This window comes from Lipophrys pholis, assembly GCF_963383615.2.
Source record: "Lipophrys pholis genome assembly, chromosome: 3".
In the NCBI taxonomy this organism is placed as follows: domain Eukaryota; kingdom Metazoa; phylum Chordata; class Actinopteri; order Blenniiformes; family Blenniidae; genus Lipophrys; species Lipophrys pholis.
This window is the reverse complement of record NC_137627.1, coordinates 33,462,238-33,487,274: the sequence shown is the minus strand read 5'-3', so window position 1 is coordinate 33,487,274 and position 25,037 is coordinate 33,462,238. Positions and strand designations below refer to the sequence as shown.

The 25,037-nt window shown below is 40.3% G+C and overlaps 1 protein-coding gene across 1 annotated transcript in view; it reads left to right on the top strand.

Moving 5' to 3' along the window:
• Nucleotides 1-25,037, top strand: part of lrfn1 (leucine rich repeat and fibronectin type III domain containing 1) — a 164,291-nt gene that overhangs the window by 111,546 nt on the left and 27,708 nt on the right. Inside the window, exon 3 of the mRNA XM_080459179.1 lies at nt 12,511-12,626. The gene's annotated coding sequence lies outside the window, so the exon portion shown is untranslated. The remainder of the gene's footprint in view (nt 1-12,510; nt 12,627-25,037) is intronic.

The window sequence follows — 25,037 nt, the reverse complement described above, 5'->3', positions numbered from 1 at the left end:
GACCCAGTTCAACACAAAGTAATGAAGCCTTTTCATTACTCTTGAAAACTGGGGTTTGTATTGGTAATTTAGATCCGGACATCAGTAAATATGTGCTTAATTTCAATGCACAATAGCGTTATGTTGGTTTTTCCTCACTTCTGTGAGGAATTCAAGCTTCTGAAGCACCTGGAGAAACCTTCTCTTGTATATTCAGCTCTCTCAGCACCACTTGATCTATGTATTTTACTGTATATTATATGTTTGCAACTTAATACTCTGTCCTCTCTTTTAACTGTGTTTCTCAATTCAGCCACCTGTCGAAATGAAGGTTAAAAGATAATAAATAAGCTGCGTATGCATGAGGAATTCAACCAAACAGTTCAATTAGATGCAGAATCATCAGACATTTAATGTCTGAAATCAAAGAAGAAGGATATTTACTGATTATAATAATCAGTACAAGAACAATAAAAGCGATATATTGTTAATTTAATTCAATTATTAGTTTTGTTTTTTCTTCTCTCAGTGCCTCAACAAAAACAGGAAACAGATGATGCAGATTTGCTTGCTCGTTTGGTATTGGTTTGATATTTCGTGATTCAGTGGTTCTCAACCTGTTTTTCCACTAACAGGCCCTCTTACATCCCACTGCCCACCAACACATTCTGCACCACTTCATATTTTGTGGCTTTTTGATCAAATTGTCTCTGCTGCATGTTGATAAAAGAAATTGTCTTCTTTATTTCTTGAAACCTTCTTTCAATAAAGTGTCTTGTGTTTTTCTATAATATATGTAAAACAGAATCTTGCACCACTCTTGTGACGTGCGGCTCCAACTGGAGTGTAATAGATTGCAGAGTGTGTTTAGTGGTTCTTCTTTTCTGATCGATAACTTCGCTCCAACATAAACATTGACATTGAAGCAGAAATATACATCTTCTACTTATTTCTGTATTTTCTTTGAATCAAAAGCCACATTTAGACGCACCCAGGTTTTTACAAATAAGAATATCTCGCTCTCTATGTTTACAAATAAATATCTTTTGACACTGACCGCATATGCACCTGGTTCAGAGCTGCTATGAGCAGCCAAACCTGTAGGGGGCAATGTAACAAGAAGCATGAAGCCTTGATAGCCAATCACAGTCCCTGGAAAAAACACCAATTGTGACATAAATGTCCGCCAACGCTCCTTTAGATGCAACCAGAGACACAGAGTCTTTCTAAAGCTCCACTGAGCCCGGAGTTTTCAGGAACAAATGTTTGTGGAGACTCGTAGCTGGTTTAAGTGTGAATGCGCGGCCCAAATACAGAGAAATATTACTGTTTTTTTAAATACCTGGGTACGTGTAAACGTGGCCTAAAAAGTGTCTGATTAGGTTTTTTACTATTTGCATAATTTAAACACACAGTACGTACAGCTCCATCTCCAACTAACTTGTAAAAATTTCAAGAGAAGAAACATTTTGATTTTATTTCCTTGTGAAATGTGTAAAGTTTTGTATTAATCTTCTTTGCCTCAAACAATACGCGGAGATAAATGGGAAGAAAACAAATGAAGTAAAAAAAAAAGTTCCCAGTTTATTTTCTCACACAATGTCAAGGTAAAAAATATGATTAATTCAAATTGTACGTACATTCTGTGTCCACTTGATGGAAAAAAAATGTCCATTGAAGCTACACTTGTGCGTATTTGGTTGCAGCTGTGATTATCGGTGATAATCATCATGTTCAGCATGTTCATATTCACTGATTAGCATTAATCACACAGTTTAGCTCTGTCTGATGGGAGTGTTACTGATTTTTTTGAGAGGTAGTTGGGTCCAAACCAAAGTGTTATTGCTATTCCTGTCGTATGGGGGATGCAGGAATCCTGGGCAATCCACTCATTGCTTGTTGAGATTCAGCCTGGACCGAAGTGACGGACTGACGGACACAGTGACGCTGTTTGAATAGCTAACACACCGATTTATATTTAATCACACACATGAGTTTTGGCTCAGTTTCTGAGCTCCTTTGTGAATCCAGATGACTTGTTTTGAGCTCAGCTTCTTTCTTAAGTTTGAAAAGAAGTGAGATTCTAGTTCTCTCTGTTAGTTTTCTGTCTTAATGCTAAATCAGGATGCCGCAGCATCACCGGGATGGATTAAGTTATTTAATTTAAACATTTGCTTTCAAGAATTGAAACTAGATGTTTTTGCAAAGCGCATCTCGGTCCCTGCAAAGTTTCCTTTCAGATGTAATGAGCGTGGAAGTAATGAAGTTCTGTGATTCAGTGAAACACGAACCTCGTCAGGAACGCTCGCCACACTCATGCTTTGACATATCCGAGACGATCCTATCGTCCTCCTCCTCTCCACTTTGGTCTCTTCATCCTGACTCTTGTCTTGACAGACGAATCCCGCTACAGTTGGAAATATATTCAAGAGCGAATCACAAATTACTGGAGCCCGAGCGAATGCCAGCCTGGAGAGAATTAGGATGTTTTCTTGAGGGGAAGGAAATGAAGAGCACTTGTTTTTTTATTTTTTTTTCTTAACCTGTTTTGTTGGTGACTGCTGCTGCACCACCTCCACAACCTGTCAAAGTGACAGCTCCGACGGCGCCCGAGCACAACTCTGACATTATTTGCAGATGGTAAATAAGGAAAAATATCTGGCGAAGCCAGCATGATTCATGGTTAGTCCCGGTTCTTGTTTACAGACAAGTTGTCACATTCATTTAGCAAATTAGGCTCGTGCTTGAGGCCCTGTTAAATGGTTTTGCCCTCCCACTTTATTGGGGAAGAGAGGCTTGTAAAAATGATACAAAGCTCCTTATTCTTTTTTCTATTTATCTCTTCAGTCTTTCCATCTTAAACTCAGAAACATTCCGTGTGTCTGATCTCTGCAAAGGGATTAGGCAGCAACGTTGCCAATGTTATATTTTTCATTTTTGTTTTTTTTAATATTCAATTAATTGTACAAAAATTTCAGCCAGCTCCATGCAGATCCTTTACTTTCTCATAGCCCTGCTTATAGGCTTGTACGGAACAGGATATGCTAATACTTGTCGTGCTAAGCCCTTGTAATCTTCATGCTTGAATTTGTGAACAGAGGACCATGTCTTTTCAACATACTGTAAATACTGATGGCATAATGTCGCCGTGTGGAGAAAGTGGCTTAAATTCACTCCAGTTTATAAATGAGCCCGGGTAGTTTAATGCAGCAAAGTGCGACACTGCTGCGTGGACGCACAACTGCCATAAAAATAACTGATTGTAAAATGAATGGGCTGCAGATTAAAGGAAGGAATCTGTCTGCTTCATAATGCACTTTCATGGAGACTGCAGGCCTTATGCTTATGTAGCAGGCATTGAACCATGAAATCGCTTGGTTTGCATGAAGCTAATTTGCATTTTCAGGTTAAAAGCTCAATGGGGCAGGGGTAGTAGTGAAACCTTCATTTGGTATATCAGACCTGTCTTTTCTTATTACGAGTGCACAAAATGATCCAAGTGTCACCATTACCGAAACGATACTGCCGGCTAATGGCATGAAAAGTGCACATCGTCACTCCAGCTCATGCTGTTTATGAACACTGATCTAAATTAGTCTCATTCTTCATCATAAGCTGGGTTTTTTTTTTATGATCACTGTTTTGGTGATTTATGATTAAGTAGATATTAGATTTGGATACTCAGTCAAGCAAGCCCAGGACATAGAAAAGCAGGAGAAAAACAAATACAGAAAACACCCTTTTTGCATGAGTAATTTGTTGTGCCTTCAATAAAATCACCATCAACAGTGCGAGTCCTTCACAGCATTTACATTAATCATATATAGAATTAGGAGATATGGCTTTAAATACTGATAAATTAATTCAGTGCATTAACTACAGTAATGGCATTCTTCACCATATGACAAAGTATTGAAAAACAACAAGTACTTTTTATGGAGCCTGTGTGTTAAGATAATCCTTTCACTTTCGGCGGATGAAGAAGAGCAAACAATTTAATCATACATTATCAAAACATACAGCTTAATTATTACATGATGTTACTTTGAAATAAACTGTCAGAGTCTTTTTTTTTTCTCCTCAAAATACAGACTTTAAAGCAGGGGTGTCAAACCCGTGGCTCAGAGGTCAAAACTGTCCCATAGGAGGACCCAATCCAACTTGTGGGAGGATCTTTCATAGGGTAAGAATTACAAATCAAACAGGTAATCTGATTTATTTACTGGGAATCTCATTGTTTTATTAGGAGTAGCAGACATAGCAGCGAGATCTCGTGATCCAACAGTGAAGAACTGGCTTTGTTATTGCTTGAGAATAAGAATTTCAGCTGAACTGCGAGGGTGAACCAGTGAACACGTGCTTACCGAGGCCTGCAGAACACATGAAAACCAAGAAGAAGTAACTGTTTTGGTTATGTTTGCAGGTGATAGCTTCTTTAAACAAACATAATTTCAAACCATATTTCTATAGAAATCTAAACATTTTCAGCTTATTGTAATAATATATGGGATCAAATGTAGAGGAAACAAGGAAAAACAAGTTAATATGCTATTTCCACACTGGTCTGGCTCCCTTGAGATTAATTTGGACGGCATGTGGCTCCTGAAATAAAACCCCTGTTTAATGTGTATTTTTCTCCCTCTTTTATTTGCAAACCTTCTTCAGTCATTGTGTTTTGTTCGTTGCACATTGGGCTTAAGGAGCTGAGAAATAGAGCAATAAAGAACAAAAGACTTTTTTTTTGAGGTGTTGACTAATTCAACTTTTTTCTGTTTTCAATGTGTCTCAATGGATTTTGTAATGGCTTATATACGTCCAAGAATGTCATGACACAACACTTTGCAGAAGGGCAATTATCAATTTCCAGAGGTGAGCAGAAGAATAGAAGGAAATACTTAATTACTGTTCTTGAGAACTATCTCTATCTGTACTTTAGGTGGATATGTATTTTTCATATGACTTTTAAAATGTTGGTCATATTCACACGAGTATGTTGCTTCTCCCTCCTTTTCACCCCCGCCAATCAATCATTTAAATGTAGTATAAGGTATTTTATATTAAGTTAGTCCTGGTTATTTTGAGGTTAGTACTGTTGCCTCACAGTGAGAATCTCTGTTTCACAACTCAGATATCAGAGCAGTGAGTGACCATCATCCCTTCCTTTTATCTTCGCCAACGAAAGTTGGGCAAGAAGGCTACGTGTATTTATTTAGTTCTTTATTTACTTCTTTATTTATTGGTATGTATGTATGTATGTATGTATGTATGTATGTATGTATGTATGTATGTATGTATGTATGTATGTATGTATGTATGTATGTATGTATGTATGTATGTATGTATGTATGTATGTATGTATGCATGTATGTAATTTGGCAACTTTTCACAAAAACTACTCACCCAAATTGCATGAAATTTCCATGGATGATTTGTCATCATCAAAGGACCAATCGATTACATTTTGGGATGCTAACAGCGAACCGTTTCTGAATCAATCCCAAAAAACTGCGAAACTGTGAAAAAAATGTCAAATCACACGAAATTTCCTTAGACATTTTCACAAAATTTTCTTCTTTGTTTCTTTTGTTCTTTCTTTCTTTTTGAGCGTTGGCAATGGTATGGACTAGCTGGAACCAGCAGACGACGGTAGTGCAACTTCACGAATGCTAACTGCAGCTGAACCCAAGTGAAGAAGCAGGGAAAGGGAAACAGTCATCAGGGATGAACAAACTGCTGATAAGAGAGAGAGGGAAACAGTCATCAGGGACAAAGAGAGCGGTGGGAAACAATGCAGATAGATAGAACCAACAGGTGGGGGTAATGAAGAAGAAGAAGAAGAAGAAGCTTTGTAACCTCTCCGTAACCTGGTAGCTGAGCCGTTTTCATAGCGACAAGTCATGTTTCACACAGTGATGTAGCTGCCTGACCTACCCAGCTAGGATCAATATGAGCTAACGGCTATCATGCTAGCGATGCAAACTCAGTTCTACAAACAAATGTGATGTTGGCAAAGGTCCGCGCTCTGCCGAGAACCCGTTCTGGTTTGTAAATGCGGTAGTGACCAAAGTGTTGTATGTAAACTATATACTATAAGTAAATTGCAAGTTTGCAAATAGAAAGCTGCGGACACACATCCACTGAGTATGTGCAGGACTCTGGTTTCCTCACACAGTCTAAAAAGCTGCTTGGTGACTGTAAACTACCCTGCAGGTGTGGATGTGAATATGTGCCATTGTGTTTGTCCGGCGAGGGTGGACGCCGCCTTCGCCTATAGATAAAGGAAGGATTTAGTTTCTGAATGAGAAGTTGAATTATGATCTGCGTCATTGTGATTGATTACATTGGCATATCGATGCACAGTGGCGGCGTGTCCATACATATACCACCACTTCCATGGGTCACTAAAACCTATTCAGTCATTTCTCCTTTCACATCAGTAGAGGAGTTGAACCCATTCCCGTCGGTCTACCAGTCTTCTTCAACGTGTATCTGGACTTCTACTCGTGGTTGAAAAATGTCAGTACTTTTGTCTCAGACCCAGTCCTCATTATCTACTCTCTTGTTGGTGTGAAATTAATGTGAAACCTCAGAAATGTTCATTAACCTAACCACATAAGTTGATTATTGGCAGAGTCTCCCAGCCGAACATTAGGCCAAGGAACAAAAGAAATCTTTAAATTGCTGCTAATAGAGAAACCCTGCCATGAAAAAAAAACAAAAATAAGAAGACATCTCAATTAAACTAAGCTAAACCCCACTTTCTCATGAAGTTATCTGGGTAAAATCAAAGGAAAATAATTTTGCCCAGAGAGTAATTTTACAAAGTCAGGAATTACCTTTATGTTTTAATTTGTATTGGAAAGCAGCTTTGAAGATACTATTATTGCAAGTTAAACCCTTGATGATAGCTTTTATTTTGTACTATAAAAATTTAACCACACTCAAAGGCAGAGCAAGCTTATTATTTAAATCATCTCAGCTCTATGGCCTTAATGATTCATCGCTTGCCAGTTGCTTTCGATTAATATCTTATTAAGATGTTTGATATTTAGTAAGCCTTGACCCACTGCGAGGTTGGACAAGATTTTGGCTGATCATATCTCGAAAAAATGTCTACTCGTTCCCCTGCGTATTCCAAATTCAACTGTTGCCAAAAAGATCACAAACACGTTTTTTAACTGTGTTTTAAAACAATTGTAAAAACTATTCAATGTAAAAGTAGAAATAAACTGTGTCTGTACATCATATTTTTAATGAGAAATGACACCAGTGCTCTTTCTTTTATTGTCCTCATTTGCATTTGGTGCTGAAAAGATTAATTAACTGAATTAACAATTAAAAATGTACAGTGTTAATTGATGAATTTCATATTTTATTCACGTTTTGTGTGAAAGGGGGTTGCCTAAATTTATAATAGTAAAAATGTGGGTCCCTCAAGTGAAAGGTTCGGAATCAATAAGCCTCCATTTCTCATGGCACTCATTTCTCTCATAGTATTTTTTTCTTGTAACTACCTAAAATGTGATTCTCTGCAATTGAATATCCAAAATTCTTTTATTGTGAGCCACATTTTGAACGCTCCCTTTTTCACATTGCTGAAAACTATAGACAACTATTAAAAAAAAAAAAAACAAGTATATTTTTTTGTCAATGCAACATATATTTGAAAATATGTTCATTTCATTTTTAAAGACATAGCTTTGTTTCTTCTTCTTTTTTTAATCAACTATCTTCTAGTGGGCGCTCAAGCACCTTTGTCGTTACTATTAAAATTGTCAAATCTGATCACGTTGTCGAAATAGCTAAGTGAACCTTTTAGCACTGAGTGTTACTCTATGATACAGTAGTAAACACACATGTGGGCGTTAGGTGTTTATTCTCTTCTACCAGCTCTTGTGAAGAATCAGTGAAACGTTTAGAAATAACAAAGCAATAATGTTGCTTCATACAAGTATTGATCCATGACAACTTGGCTCCGTTCAATGTGCTGATAAACACTGACAGGTGTCCTTGAGTTAAGCATTGCTATAGTATAGAAAAAGCCTGACAAGTATTTGTCATTTATAAAGTGTTGAAACTTCCTCTGAATGGTCGTATGAATCCTAGAGTGGTTTTTGTTCTATGTGGTAAAGTGGATTTAATGGTTGATCAGAAAAAAATTGTCAAAGAGACGTATGAAGCCGTGGAGAAAACTACTCTTTATTCACTGTGCTGACTTCCATGTTGTCAGATTGTTTCATGTAATTTCAGTTGCGGTGGACACAGGAAATGTGAACCTTTTGATTTGAGAGTCTTGCGATGAAAGGTGAAAATTCAGATTGCATAGGTCAAGGCTGTAATTTTACCTGCGCTGACATAAGAGGATGAATTGTCACAGAAAGCTTTCTCCGCCTTCAGGGAACGCCTTACAGAAGACCTCCACATGTGATCCACGAGCCTTATCTGATGGAGTTGAAGCACAAACAGCCTTAATTATCAGTGACAATGAGATTTTTATTTTTATGTTTTTGTGATCCCGACCTGCTCCCTCACGCCCTCAGTTCTCGGCCTTCCCTCGGTAACCTTGCCCTCCAGCATCACCTTATTCATGAGTATTGATTGGCTGGGAAGGACTCGCGTACGCACAATTCATCTTTGCCTGACCTCTAATGGCAGAGGTTTGTAGAAGCTAATAAAAAGCTAATTATTCAATCAAACAGCTCCTACAAGCAATTTTTCTTGAAACTATTCTGTCTTGTTTGAAGTGAGGAGCTCAGCGTGGCTCGAGTCGGGCCACTGGGATGCGGCCGATCATTAGAGTCTGATGGTGTTTGGGCTTAGCGGACGCAGCTCGGCCTTAATAATCACCTCACTTTTGTGCTTCTGTCCCCAGTTGACTCTCAGAGTTTTGCACACAGCCACTAACCAGGATACATATTTAAACACGCTGCGTCTTCAATCAGTGACGTATTCTCAATATGTTTAATGTTTCGGGGCATTGCTCTTCATGCACTCCTATTAGTTAGGTGTAATTAGGCCTCTGTCTGTGGCATCGCAGCTGTGGAAATTCCATGAATACGCATGAAGTGATGATTGATACCTTGCCGTATACTGTACATGATCCTGTGTGTGAATCAAGTCATTAATCAAAGTGCCGACACGAGCAGTAAAAGGAGTGTAAAGCCGGAGAGAAAAGAGGGAAAAAATGGCCCGACGGCTTTCGGTTTCGAGGATCTGCTGAGGATGAGTTTGACCTCACAGTTATAATGGCTATCGGGCGACTCTACACCTCCGAAGTCCACTGCTGAGTCATGATGACATTGAGAGTGTCCTTTAATAAGCGTGTTACAGCTGCTGCCGCTTTATTGCTTCTCTTTATCTCGGGGCTCTGTGATCATTGTGGTGAAGGGTGGAAGAGAGAGGGGCGGTGGGGGTGGGGGTGGGGCAAAAAAAAAAAAAGAGGCTGGAAATTTTATTTCCAGACAAAAATCTTTACACCGCTCTGGCAATTAGAAAAATAATTAAAGGCTGTAAATAATACACTGAGAATTTCCTCACACGGCCATGGTGGAATTAATTTCCCACATCCCATTAAATGCTTCGGGTCCTTGGTTACCTGCCAGCCATCTCAGAAATCGCCTTCTCCTCCGTTTTATATCAGAGAACCGGAGCACAAACAAAAGGCAGCTATCTCCACTATGAAAGCATTCACTCAAATCTAGAATTGATTGAAGCTCTGCGGTTGTGTTGTGTGTCACACTGGTCAGATGCTCAGCTGGGTCAGACGGAATGAAGCGCCTGGAGGATTTCCCTGATTTAGGCCAAGACGAAGATAATTCACACGCCACCTGCTAAATATGTAATTTATAATCCTGTGTGTCTATGATAAGTATGAGATGATGGATCTGTTGTAGTGCAATCGTTCAATAAATCAGCATTGCTATGATTTCCTGATCGTTGTCGGCAGTTTTCCAAGAAAGTCTCCGAGCGAATTTGTTGTTTAGCAGAAAGCTCGTTTCAGATGTGTCACTCAGTCTCATAAGATAATACCCCCTGTGTTTTCTGTTCCCCTGGCAAGCTGACATGTGTATGATGACGGAACGTGTTTTCACTGTTGGTTCATTACTGACAATTTACCACCAGGATGCTCGAAGGATGAACACAAGCTCATAACCCAGATCAGTGAGATGTGCTTGTGTTGTCGAGCTAAAGATGGCTTTGTCCATCCAGCTCTTTTTCTTCTTGGATCAAACCCAGAGTCAGCATGTTTCTTTTTATTTGTTTATTCTTTTTAGCTGAGTTGTGTTCATTTTGTCGTTCTAAAAATGACAATAGAAAGGTAAAATCGTTCTTGCTGTCGTTAAAAAAGAATCCATATTATATTATGTTTGTTTTTGATCACAATGTGCATGTGCAGTTCCCAACAGGAGACTTTCAGAAGCGTCTTGACTTTATTGTTTTTATTCATTTTGTCTTTTTCTTTTGAGCTTCCAAATTGAGGTCTTATGTCACCAGGTATGAGGTACGATCACAACAGTGTGGTGCACTTAAGTGGCGCTCCTTGTTTAAGGAAATGGCTTCACAGTGAGAATATTTCTTGTCCGAGCTCTGCCTTTGTGTGCAGGGTTTCCATGTTCTCCCTGTGTGTTTGTGTGGGACAGTCAGGTGAGGTTAATTGGTGTCCTGCCTTCAGCCCCAGTCAGCTGGGATTGGCTCCAGCGCCCCTTCGAGCAAAGCAGTATAGAAGCTGGCTCGGATCATCAAGCTGAATGTCAAGGTGAAGATTGTTTTGACAAAGGAAAAGTTTATCTCTGTTCAATTCGGGCCGACTGGCTTTATAGGGGCTCACTTTGTTATTCTTTTGTCCTTCTTGTTTGATGCTGCTCACTTCAGCTCGTCACTGTGTGAGTGAGTGACTCAATGTAACCGCGGTGAGGTAAAAAGGGAAGTGTCGGTCACCCCTGTTGTCATATCGAGTATAGTGAGTAACAAAGCTGGCAGCGCAGGAGGATGACTGCGCCCCTCACCGCTATCTTTGTCTCTCACAGATAGGAAGCTATCACAGCGACGGATAATGACTTGATGGAGTGTATCCTTTGGCTTAAGTTTCTTGGCACAGAGGATTTTATTTTCTGGGAGTGTGTGTCTTTCTGCTTCATATTAAGGCCTGGGGAGACGAAAGGAAAAAGGGGGAGGTAAAACACTGTGTCTGTGAGAGAGAAATGGAGCAGGATGGTGGACTGCTTGATACAGAAACAGAGGAACCATGTTGGAGATAAATTGAGGCCAGCTGACGATTCTGTGATTACAAAGCTGAAAGAAAAAAAAAATCGCTGGTGAACGTCCTCCTCCCAACATCAATATGGTTGACATGAAGTGATAGACTGGTAAATCTGACACCTCCATTCGTATTTTGTTTCTCTGCTTCGTTCCTCCAACTCTGACATGACACTCTAGCCTGAGATGAACTGCGGTGGGAAGAGGATTGAAATGACGAATCAGAAAGCAAAAGCTTTTGTCATAAATACTTCATTGGCTGGATGAATAGCTGAAGGTGACAAGCCCAGAGTCCCTCTCTGAATACAAATTGAAGTACAGTAAAGTTGGAAGAAAAGAAAAAAAAACCTGAGTGGAGAATGCTGTTTTTTCGCATGAAGGCTCTCCGCAGACGGATGCAAGCGATATGGTAATCTCTCTTGGATTGCGTGCCGCTGAACTGCAAACGGAGCTGTGACATGTCATGTAGCTTGTTTTTGAATTTTTGGGACAAGTGAGAAACTGAAGGCCCGTGACCTTGGCAGTCCCCTCTGCTCCAGTGTGGGGGGAAACCAAAAAAAACAACAAGCAAATGCAAGAAAAACATGTAAAAGGTAAAAAAAATAAAAAAAATACAAAGAAATAGTCTTTTGAGTGAGTTATAAAACTTCACCTTCATCCATCTTCATCACATATGTGCACTTCGTGGCAGTGAGCTCATGTAGAAACATGGAACAATTATTCGGACACATTAATCATGCAATTTTTTTTCAGCTTCTAAATCACATCAGGAGCAGAAGAGTTCCCCCACCACCACCACCACCACCACCACCACCCCTCCTGCTCTTTGTTGTGCACAGATAAATTCCAAAGCGGTGTCAAAATATGATCAATTTTTCATCATGCTCCTCTTTACACTTTGTTCTCCTTTAGCTACAATGATGCAGTGAAATATTAATGGCAGGACACACATTCATAGTCACTGTATCTTCAACTCTGGGTTTTCTGGAGCCTCTCTTGCTGCTTGTGCTTCTTTCCTGTTGTTCCGTAATCAGATCAGCGTTCATATCGCACCCAAAGCTGCCAAGTGGAAAAAGGAGCGAGCGCCGTCAATGAGATTATGAATGTATGACTGCCTCTCGACTGCGTTGAGAAATGTTGGCTCCTTCCACCAGGATATTGTCTCGAAAGTACCCAAAATGAGTTAAAACAAGCGCTCCTCTGCTGCGTGTCTTAGCGATGTTTGCTAACTCGCCATGTCTGTAACAAAGCGGCTAAACGTTACCCGTCCTCCAGGTGGTGTTTTCCTGCGACGCCGGTGGGAGTCGCCTGCCCCTGCCCCGACTCTCTGACTGCCAGCTGATCGGGAGGCCGACGGGGAGCCTGTGATGGAGACCGGGGCTTGATATCTGGTGAGCCTGTTGTATTTTCTGAGCCACTGCATATTGACTGCGAGCAGTAATGTGTATCCTGCAAGTGCTGCGTTAGCAGGAGCGACTGAACGACTGAAAGGCCCAGCGTTTTCTATTCATTGAGGAAATACTGACTGAAGTGACACGCATCAATACACAACTTAACCATGATAAATATTTGATTGTTTTGTTCAGGAGTGTTTGTTTGTTGCTATAATAATAACACCAATACTAATACTACTACTACTACTACTGACTATTACTAATGCTACCACTTTTACTACTACCACATAATATTAATAGTGCTATTCCTACTATTACTATTACTAATATATCTACACCTCTCATTCCTACTACAGCTACTTCAATTACTCTTACTATGTTTCACATTACTATTATTATGACTACGATTACTCATGCACACTCTATCAGTATTGCAGTTCTTACCACAATTACTACTATTGTTATTATTACAATAACCCCTGTTATGGGGCAGTGGTGGCCAGAGAGAAGTGAGCTTGTGATTGGAGGTTTGCAGGTTCAAATCCCACAGCTGACAGTTTACCACTGTAGACCCCTGAGGAAGTACCTTCACCCCCAAATGCTTCCTGGATGTTGCACGGTAGGAACTGTTGGTAAAATAAAAAAAACAATATTTGCTGAACAATAGTTGTCTATGTTACAAATAACAAATAAATCAAATTCTTCTGATACTACTGTTACTTCACACACATGCAGAGGACATATAGCCATAATAGTCATTGTAAATAGTGGAAATTTATGCCGGAATCCAGTGAAAGTAAAGGTGCAGATCAAAACTTTTTTTTTGCAGCAGCAGCAGCAGCAGCAGCATTTGTTTTCACACTGGAAAACCGCCTTATAGACGGATTTAGCCCAATAAGAATCGGCTCTATTGGTTTGACGTGTTTAAGTATACAAGGAATATAAATAAGGTCTGCGTTGGTTCTGGATCTGTTTATCCACAGCTTTGAGAGGATAACCACAGGTGAATACATATAGAAGTATAGCGGCTGAAGTTAAACAGAGATGAGAAAAACATAAAAGCTTGACTTTCATATACAGCCACGGGGGTATTATCAACAGTAGATTGAGGATATATAATAGCATTACCATATAAAGTCTACCCGGTTCTAATAGTATGAAAGGGTGCAAATATTATTTGAAATTATCATTCAGCTTGTTTAGGTTGCTCTTCATTACTGAAGTAAACCAAATATAATTTACATCATCCAGTCACAACGTTATTTCAGAAGCGGCACATAATGTTCATCTCCTATATGTATATGAGCGCAGAGGGTGTTTTTATATGGCGGCTTTCATGGGCGCAGATTGTTTTCTAGCAGTGTTTGTTTGATCTGTTGACAAGAGTGAAGAGGGGCGGGAAAAAAAACATAAAGGCTTAGAAGTAGGGAGGCTGTGGTGCAATAAGTTATCGGGATTTCCATGCTAATGGTAGCATGACAACAACAAGATGGAAAATACTCTGGATTCATAACGTACATGCCTCTCATGAAACAGTGGCTCTTCGAAGGGTGAAGCTTGATAAAAGATGACAGGTTTTAGGAGATTGATCTTCAACTGATGGAGAGTATAAAAAAAAAAAAAGGAATTTCATTTTCAGGATTACCATTTCCAGCAACTGCTGTCTTACTCTGGCTGCAAACAACCAAAGAATATTCGACATTATGTTGGTGGATACAGTATTGTAGCGAGAAAGGCCAAATCACAGGATCAATTTTCCTTCATTTCCTCTGCTTTTTGGATCTAACATTATTCAGTTTGTGATCGGAGGAAAGCACTTTAAGGGAAAAATGTGAAACTTCTTTAAATGTAAGATGAGCTCCTATGAATCCTCACATTCTGAGCCAAACTTCATTGGCCTTTCTGCTCAATCCGATTGAGGTCATGACGTTCATGTAGAGATCGCTGGGAGCTTGAACCGGATCCAGCTGGTCAGAAGTCGCCAGTGCATCGCCAGGGCAAACTCACAAAGTCTAGGTCTCCATTCACACTGCAGGTCTTCATGCTCAGTTCCAAGTTCTTGCTGAGATCAGATTTCGCTGTGCAATAGGAAGTCGACAAAATGATGAAGGAAAGTAGGAGGCTGAGAAAAAAGAGAGCACAGTTTTTAACATTTTGACGATGCTGCAGATTCGTGATTCAGTCTCAACGTCAATGACGTGGAAGTCACATAGGTGCGACTTGACTGTTCTGACCGCGGTTGCATTGAAAGACATCAGATACGTATCCCATTTGGTACCAGGTATGATCGAGACCTGGATCTGGTGTGCAACAATCAGAAATGCAACGTTCACACGGTCACAAACGAGATCATATATGGGAGCAGAAAATTGGAATTTGGTCACATTTGCCTGCAGTGTGAAGATAGTTTAATAATTCATTCATTCATTCATTCATTCTCTTCCGCTTATCCGTTTCCGGGTCACGGGGGTGACAGTCTGAGCACCGTCACCCAGATCACAATGCACCGATTAAGAACCTTCCTGCAGGTGGTGAGCCCACAGGAAGGTGACGCCCGGCGTGGGACACAAACCCACTACCCCTGAGATTATGAGTCTCATGCTCTACCAACTGAGCTAGTCACACACATATTCTCACTTAAGAACTAAATCTAGAAACAAAACTTGAACTGAACAAGCATGTTTTTAGACTCTGGTCGGAATAACTGGAGACAAAATCAATCCAGAGTCCCAAACGCTACATCAACAAACCTCACCACATGATAATGAGCCATGTGTGATGAAAAACATAAATAACAAAACCAGATTGCATGCATCCCGAGCTATTTATTTATCCATCTATCAGCCTTCCGTACGGCTCTTCTGATGGAGGGATGTGGAGCTCATGCTTACACTGGGCAAAAGGCAGGATACAGCCTGAACCAGTCACAACCACATATAATATACACTCAAACCTGTGTATTGAGGTTCATTGTGACCAATTAACCTCAAACGCTTCGTTTTCATCGCCGAGTGAAAAGCCTATGAATGCACAAAAAGAACATGCGATCGTCATGCCTGTATTCAAACAGGGATTCACCTCACTGTGAGGTGACAGTGCCAACTACCACACCATTAAACCTCATTTCATCCACCACCAACCTAAACTTTGCCAAATATTTCAAATGATGTGACCCACGTGTGGTGCATAAAAGGTCCAATCTGGACTCCAACCCTAATTGATTGTGACTCTAACCAACCTGAAATGGGCCATAAAGCATTCCACAAAACGCAGCAACACTGCAGAAACATAGTTTCCCTTGTACGTTATATAGCAAAAAACTCTATTAATTAAAACTCGAGGGTGCACGAGAGGATAGAGTTAATGGTGTGTGCTGAATCTTCGGAGAGCAGTCAGCCGAGAATAATTGTGTGCAACTGACGTGCAGTTGGTACCTGTATCCCCTCAGCATCTGTCTGCTGTTCTGTGCAGGCTCGCACCCTGAAAATGTCATCGCACTTCATCTGATCCAGTGACTGCACTAAGCTGAGGGGGCAGATTTAAGTAAAGGTCTGGGTAATTCCCCCGGGCAGGTTCAGTAAGGGGCGCGAGGTGAGGTCATGTGGCCCACCCCTGACCCCCCGCGGTCAACACCCCTGTGGTTGCAGCGGTCAGAGGGGAATCACACAGTGCTGAGAACAAAGAAATATGATGGCTTCCACTTGTCCTCCCCTGATTCAAAGGGAATGGCGGGGTAATGCTAATTAACCAGCTTGTGTTGCTGAATTGAACATAACTGCTGTTCCCTCCAGTGTTGCCCCTCCCTCCACTGCCTAACAAGCAGCATCTTCAGCAGTCGGGCACCCTGCGTAAAGCTCTGCAAATGTGACATCCTGTTCAGTGTGAGCCTATGAAAATAAATCGTTTACTTACTTGGTGAGATTTGAAATCTCAATTCTCTATTTCATGTGGTAAAAGAACAGTAACGTTTACTGTCAATAACTGTGGTCAAATCCTTGTTGTGAAGTTTGAAGATGATAAGAGGTAAAGCAACCCGATTCCTCTCCAGCTGCTGGTAAGAGAAAATCTTCAAGTACTGTAGGTAGTGAAGGTCTCGGCCTGGGACAACAATCAATAAATCATTCAATCGTACGATAAACAAAAATGAAGTCGATATTTTTGCCAGGGTCGATGTGTTGTCATATTACCACGAGGAGGAGATTAAGAGAAAAAAGATTATTACAAACTTGATAAGCAATTTTATTTATTGTTATTTATTGTTGTGGGTGTGTGTGTGGTTTTATATTTCAGTGTTTTTTGTTTTTGTTTTTAACTTAACAGAGAGGGGGTCTATTTTATCATTTAATTAATAACAATAACAATAATTTGCGGGACAATATATCATCCAGCAAAATGTATTATCATCACAGGCCCAGTCAAGACATTTCTTAATTTAGGGATTGAGGCGAAAGGGAGGAGGAAGTGAAGTTATTAGTGGAAAGTCCGGTGGTGGCGCTGTGCGTGTGTGCACCTCGTGAGCTCTGCTCTCTTGTTCTTTGTGGTCTGCCTGTCTTGTCAGTGTAATCTGAGCCCCACAGTCAGCGTTTTCCTGGAATACCAAGCAGTGGCAGGCAGCGTCAAGTGACAGCTCAGAGTTTTACTGGGGGTCCAGCCAACGTTGCCACGTTAAGAAAGCATCTGCACACCTGATTCTGGTTAATGCCGCTCTAATCCACAGAAATTGAGCCACGTTCACTCACAGGGGAGCTTTTTTGATTTGTAGACGAGGCCTTTTTCAAATAATGGTGAGGGGAGAAGAAACTGGAGAGAAATCAAACATACCGGCGTGCGTGCGAGCGAGCACCGGTCGGGTACAATAGCTCCGTCGCTCCAGGGGAGCGGTGCTACTGCATCGTGGCGCTTTTCGCTTTCTTTCACTCTCTCACTCAAATATCTTTTTGTCAGCGCCGATGCACTCAGGGTTGGCAAACACATGGAAGACTGACTCACTTAAACATCCTGTTCTTGACACACAGCTGATTCACAGTCTATTGATTTCTTCATAGATCATATTCTCTGTTTTGTTCTTTTTTGCTGTTGTTGTTGTTATGTATGCACAGAGGAGAGAAGAAGAACTTGTTTGAGTTTCTCCTGAACACGTCTGTCTCCGTGGAGTCGCACGGCGGGAAAAAGAAACTCAGAGGCATGTTTAATGACACATGGAAGAGCTAAAGTTATTGTGTAAGCAGTCCTCATTAGCAGCATTAGTTGAGTTAATTTACATTACCGGCCTGGAATAGCGCGATCTGTGTTTGTGTGCAACAAACGAGGCTTTCTCCCAGAGCGGGAAAACAAGAACGGCTCTGATCAGTGGTTGTCATGCGAGTGTAGACCCTGGAGCTCGCTCCGTCAAAATGAGAGCTGCAATTCATTTTGATGTAACTTCCACAGAAAGCTTGAATCTAAAGTGGTAAGCTCTTAACCTAAGATAAGGTATCCGTCACCACAATAAAAACAAAAAAACGTTTTGACTCACGCCTCTGTTTTATTAATTTATCATTTTGTGCAGCGGTGCAGAAATCAGTGGGGCCTTACAAATTACAGAGCAGGATAAACTCTCCTGTCTCCGTCCTGGCAGAAGTAACTGAAATAAAGACCGTGCACAGAAGTTCACTCTGACAGTTAGACGCATGTTGGAGTGTTCAGAAAACCGATTTGAATACTGAAACGAGATTACCTTCCCTCAGGCCAGACTTACAACATATCTCAGCTAGACTGCAGTTAATTAAGCTTTGTAGTGTATATTATATGAATATTGTATCGAAGTATGTTCAGACATACAAGTTAAGTTATGGAAGGAGCGCCGTACTCACTGGAGTTGCATTAATGAATCCTAGTGGGTGCATTTTATAAAAAAATAATTTTTTTGAATTCCATGCAAAAAATTAATGTTCACTAAAGCTGCACACCATCTCTTATGCAAATAGAATCGACTGTTTATTTAAACAGCGTTTTATAAATATCCGCTGTAGCCCAAGGGAAAGGCCTTCACCTCCTGCTGCGAGGAGAGACGTACAGAAACAGACCTAACGTTATGTTCTCTTCACGCTTCTCTCCCGTCCGAGCCGCGAACATCCTTCCTCGAGTTTCCACCCGCCGCCGCGCACTGCAAGTGGCTTATGATTTAGTGCTGCCAGCATCGCTGTCCATCTGTGCGTCGGTCTAAACAAGGCCACGACAGGATCCCTCTTCCTTTCATATCGTTTACCGGAGCACAGCGTATGGGAGTGGGCCGAATCATAGTGGCAGACGAGCTGAGCTGGTTATGAGCCACAGCTCCTCCATTGTCTACCATGCCGGAGAAAAGAGTGGGAGCCCCTAAAGAGGCCTGGCAGAGACTCTGCTTCCATCTGCCTGCATGCCTCGCCACGGAGCCCAGCTCACACCACTTGAGATTATACTCACGTCCAAGCTGTTACTGTAATTTGCATTGGCTCATAGGCAGAGGAGAGTGAGGAGGAGGAGGAGGAGGAGGAGGAGGAGGATGTGGAGGAGGAGGAGGAGGAGGAGGAGCTGCGCATGAGGCAGGGATGGTATAAGTGGTCCTGGCAGCACAATGAGCCTGCCTGGGCGTAGTATTACGGACAAGTGGCATGGGCAGAGCTATATTAAAGTGCAATAATGGGATTGAGCAGGTTGCCCTGCTGTCCAACATTATGGTCTGTTAGTGCGTGAGGTGAATCATAGAAATGTGTCGACAGAAGCTTGTTTCAGTCAAATTCAGCATTTTGGGGTCGTTTGCTCCATAGCTGCATTATTCTATGTTTAGTCAGAATGCATGAAGCAAAAGAAAGGTGTGTCAATCTGACGCCACCCCTTTATAAAAATCTATTAATTTCGCATGATTTTAAAATGCTAAAATGGGTTTTAATTGTTTTTCCTGCCGTCCAGGATCTGTCTCAGTACATGAAATGTGTGGTTAGAATCTGTCTCGGTCACGTTTAGTATCGCTGTTGTTTGTTTTAAATGCATTGTGTTCAGTTCCAGGCTGTTGAAGCATACGAAGAAGTCAATATACAGTAAATATAAGACACGTCGGTCTCGATATGCTCTGTCACTGTATTTAAGTAATATTTTTGCTCTCGTATCATTAGTTCTTCTCCAGTGTATATTGTTACCTTTACTTTAGTGCAATTTCCACCATGTATACTTTGCTCCTATACTTTACTCCAATAAAAATCATTGCTCACTAAATTAATGTTCAAACCTTTTGATGTGCAAAAGTTTTATCAGAAGAAACAACACTGCATTATATCCATATTTGTCAGAAATCATGCGAGGAAATCTTTCTAGACTTTGTTGTTTGTACAAGAAAAGTGCTTTGAACCTATAGATTTTACACTTGTGTGATGACTCCATTGCTTGATTAAATTAAATGGGGTGGAAAGTAACTGATCCTATTGAGTATTTTTGAGAAGATAAAAAAGTATTTTTACTCTTTTTAACAACTGTAAATTCACTTGATAGTGTAAATAAAGCAATGTACCAATAGTGACACTTGATTACTATTTTTCCGTACCTTTTTCCTCCTCTGTGTATTCCCCTAACGAGCCAATTATTTCAGAAGATGTTGAAGTGGGATTTAGTTGGTTGCCGTGACAAATTACAGATATTTGTGGTTAGAAGCTGCTTCAGTCACATTCGGTATTGATAATTGCTTCAAAGCTGTTTTATTCTCCGTTGAGTTTCAGGGTCTTGCAGCATTTCGAAATGAGTGGAAATGGAAAAAGCTAATTAAATGCAGCTCAGTCCAAATATGCATGTATGTATTACCATACTGGCATTACTGCACCTAAGTCATATTTCTTTCATGTCCTTTGACTTATAAGTACATTTTTTATCCAATCTATTTCAATAATTTTACAACCATAAGGAACTACTGAGCATTCCTACAATTCAACTAACAGATCAAATCCTGGCTTTATAAATATACTTTTATGTAATTAGTGTATATTTTTTATATTGTAATTCATATTTACTTGTTCAATATTATTTTAAGCAAGCATAATGTGTTAAATGCCTTAAATTGGATTACAAAGTCATTAAAATGCCAAGTAGTTTTTTGAGACAAGGACTTTTCTTTGTCTTTAGTTACTTGTAATTGTAAACAATATTGGTAATGTTACAGTGGCTGCAAATGAGTTTTCAAAAGTCTTTCTTCTTCTGTGTTTTCTCCATTTCACTTTAAATCGGACTAAACGATGAGATTGAGCTGGTTGCCCTGCTGTTAGTGTTAAAATGTAGAAATACTACAACTACTACTACTACTACTACTAATGATAATAATAATAATAATAATAATAATTAGGGATGTCCCGATCCGATCGGTAGATATCGGATCGGGGCCGATATTAGTGATTTGTGAGTGATTGGGGATCGGCAAATCCAGTCGATCACCCCGCCGATCTAAAAAAAAAACGCGGTCCGCAACGTCACCTAGAAACCACAACAATCAGGGACTAGAAGCTCCGGTCGAGCTGCAGAAGCTAGAAGCAGGCGGAGCGGGGCCATAGACCTATAAAACTAGAGTTATATATAGGGGTTTATGTGTTTATGTGCAGAAGTCTGCTTTTTTATTGTGTTTGGTGAGTCACAGCGCCCCTAAAGGCCTGGCATGTGCACTATGCCCTGAAGCCTCGTGTTGAGCCGTGTTCATAGTGAGGTGTGGACGGTTTTTTGGAAGAAGGCCAGGGAGGAAAAAGATTGTTTTTTCGTCGTGTGGATGTACCCTCAGTTTACAACAACAAATAAAGAGAAAGAGAAGAATTTTGATTCAATAAGTGAGTTTTACAATAATTTCTAGCTAAACAAAGCTTCTGCCAATAGTGCTTTTAGCTTCAGACATCTTAGTTGCTCCAAAAATAGACTGTTGAGGATATTTGCAAATGCAATGTGAGTATCGGATCGGGAAAGTATCGGTATCGGCCGATACTCAATTCTGAAAAATCGGATCGGTATCGGGGGCAAAAAAGTGTGATCAGGACATCCCTAATAATAATAATAATAATAATAATAATAATAATAATAATAATAATACGAAGAAGAAGAAGAAGAAGAAGAAGAAGAAGAAGAAGAAGAAGAAGAAGAAGAAGAAGAAGAAGAAAGATTATTAATAATAATACATCAAACTTATATAGCACTTTTTTGAACATTCAGTGAAGGAAATGTACCATTAGGAAATCTCTCAGTCACTTTCAGTATCAGTGCTGTTTTCTTTGTAGATTCTTATGAAAAGTATATCAATCAGAATGCACAAAGCAAATACAAAGCATTTCAGTCTGAATCGACCCTTTATGTATTCCGCTAATTAGCTAATTTCTTGCCAGTAATTCTTTCAGATGAAAGATCACACACCAAGAGAAAACCCACGCAATCTCTGAGAAAATAATACAAGTAAAATCTACACTAGAAGCTGCCAGGACTAAGGATCAAGCCCTAAGACTGAAAACACACAGGATCCCGATCTGCCCTCTGTGTGTCTTAATCAGACATCAAACCTGGGAAACCATCATAAACTCTTCTTTGAGATTCTAATAAAATCATAGGTTTTGTTTGCACATTTCTTTCAGCCGAGCTGGTGTTTGTGGTTTGTGGGGGAGAAAACGCATTGTTGTACAATTAAAACTCAAATTCCAATGAAAAGGAAGTGGCTAAAGAAGAAAAAGACTTTTTGGCTCAATCCCACTAAATGCTCTTTGATGTCCTAATTTTTCAAGACTTAATTTGCCTCCAACTTGATAGCTTTCAGACTGCAAATTAGTTCAGTGGCTAATTTATCTAATTTACTAATTAACCAGAGACAGAAATAAACAGTCATTTCTAATAATGCCATCACCATCAAATAGGTTGTGAACTAATTATTGACGGTGCAGCCACCAACAAAATGACCAGAAATAAATGACCTGTGACTTGTGGAAATGTCGCTTCATGCACTTCATTCATGTGTTTCAAGCTTTTCATGCACATAAACTCCGGCCAGAGTTGTATGTGCACGAAATACGCTCTCGTGTTGAACTGAAACTTCAAGTTTGAATCACAGACGACTTTTAATCAGTTTTATTTCTTCCGGAAAGATTGTGTGACATCAGCAATTTTACTCAGCCTCTAATCGTTTTTTGTGCAACACTGAAAGGGTAAGACGGACTGTTTTACAAGTATTCAGCCATATTAACTGTGTGATAGTGGAATATAGATAAAAAATTATCAAAAAAATAATTAGGCGATTGATAAGAGAGCTAAATGTGTCTTTTGAAACAGCCGGCCTAACAGGTTTGTGATTAGGGCCTCATAAAGTGTTGCATGACTCATTCTCAGCATTTCCTTACCATAGTTACTAATTATCCTGGATTAAATGCACTGATCTGAATTCTCCCCTTCAAAAGTGTAACTGGAGGCAGAAATGTCGCCCCCCCCCAAAAAAAGGATGTAATTTGCATTGAGAATCATGCAGATCAAACTTTTTAAAATTAGCCCACCATTCAATCTGGACAGGTTACATTGATCACCCGGGTCAAATAAAGTGCATGGATTTTTATTTCTTCTTTCTAACGCGCTGCAGTTGTAGGAATTTATTGTTATGTTCATGCTTTATGAACACAATTAGGTAATCAGGCTCATTATTTGGGTTTGTCAGGCAAACAGTTGGCTAAACTTCGCCTCTGGGATTTGCCTCTAGTGGCACCATCACACACTGGTAGTGCAATGAAGCGATGATTTCAAGAGGTGGAAATCAAAACACTTGTGGCGCTCAACAATTCCAATCCTCTCGCCCGTGACGTTTATGGACTTGGACCTCCCTGAAATCGATCAGCGTCTACTTGGGGTTGTTTACGTTTCGGAGCAGATGAATCCTGCTGCACCGCTCCGGCGAGCAGTTCTCCGTACTGCTCATCTCTAAAACATCCCACCAGCTGCAGCAGGTGGATGACAGCGCGCCCACAGACGCCCGGTAAAGAAAGTGAAGAGGTGGACTGGAACCGCTCTCTCCAAAACCTCCGTGACATAAGACGTCAGGGCAGGCGGCCTGACGCTGCTGGGAAGGTTTATTTCATTTTTTTCATTCAGTTATTAATTCATTTGGATGGGATAGTGCATATTGATGAACAGACACCCGGTGCTGTAAATATGACAGATTTAGCTCAGAGCTAATTTCCACCAGCAGTCCCACCGGGTAAAACCATACCACCAAACACAAACACACATAGGTACTATAATACATGTAAAACATGCCACACACTAGAAAACACACCACATTACAATGCATATATGACATAACACACGGCCAGGCCTGTCACGATAACAAATTTTGCTGGACATTAAATTGTCCCAGATATTATTGCGATAAACGATAATATTGCCGTTTTGATATAATTTTTCCACTAATATATTAATAATGGTATAATAATGCAAGTATACCCTTTTAAAGATAAATAAACTTTTATTTCTTAAAAATATTTAGAATTGGAATTGTATTATGAAAAAAGACATTGCAAATATCCAAAATAAATAATCAAAACAACCTCATCTCTCCCTCTCCTCCTCACGGGGCTCTCATGCTGCACTCAGGTGTGCAAGTTGCCCCGCCTCCCCACACAAGAGTGATTGACAGGCAGTGTTGGGAAAGTTCAGTTTCTACATGAACTAGTTCAAAGTTCAGTTTACAAATTTTAATATGAACTAGCTCAGTTCATAGTTATGATTTCATAGTTCCAAAAATAAACTAGTTCATAACTCTTTTTCAATATGTTGCTGCGAGCTTTGGAGTTACGTGATGCACCTGAACGCATCACCCGCGGATCAGCAGCATGAAGCTTGTTAACCCTTAAAAAGCGGAGTCATCCGCTGCAGGGTTCAAAGCATGTAAAAAAAAAAAAAAAGTAGCGGCTTGTCATCCGGAAAGTATGGTAACCATACGAAGATGAAGTATTAATGGTGGAGGCAGAGTCTGAGGTCGTGCTGCTGTCTTCTATTTGTTTTTGCCATGACACTTCGCATTTTGATGACGTATGAGGCGGCGCGACTCTGGCGGCTGGTGTTGTCAGATTGGCTGTTTTCCCCCTGCATGTTAAGGCCCGTTTGCTCAGAAATCTGGTAACTCCTCTCTAAAACAACATTAAACTGCGCCGTTCACTAACACCAGAATGAGCGCCGCTCACAGGGACGTCTTTGGTAAATGAAAAATGATCGAGCCTGGCAAACTTATCAAGCTCATTTTCAATTATCGTTCAAATTAAATGATTTATTGATTATCGCGACAGGTCTAAGTACAGCATTAAAACAAACATTACTACATCTATTCCTAAAGTGCTCAAATATTACCCATACACCCCTCCCTCCCCCCTCACACTCATTCACACCGACTTACTCATG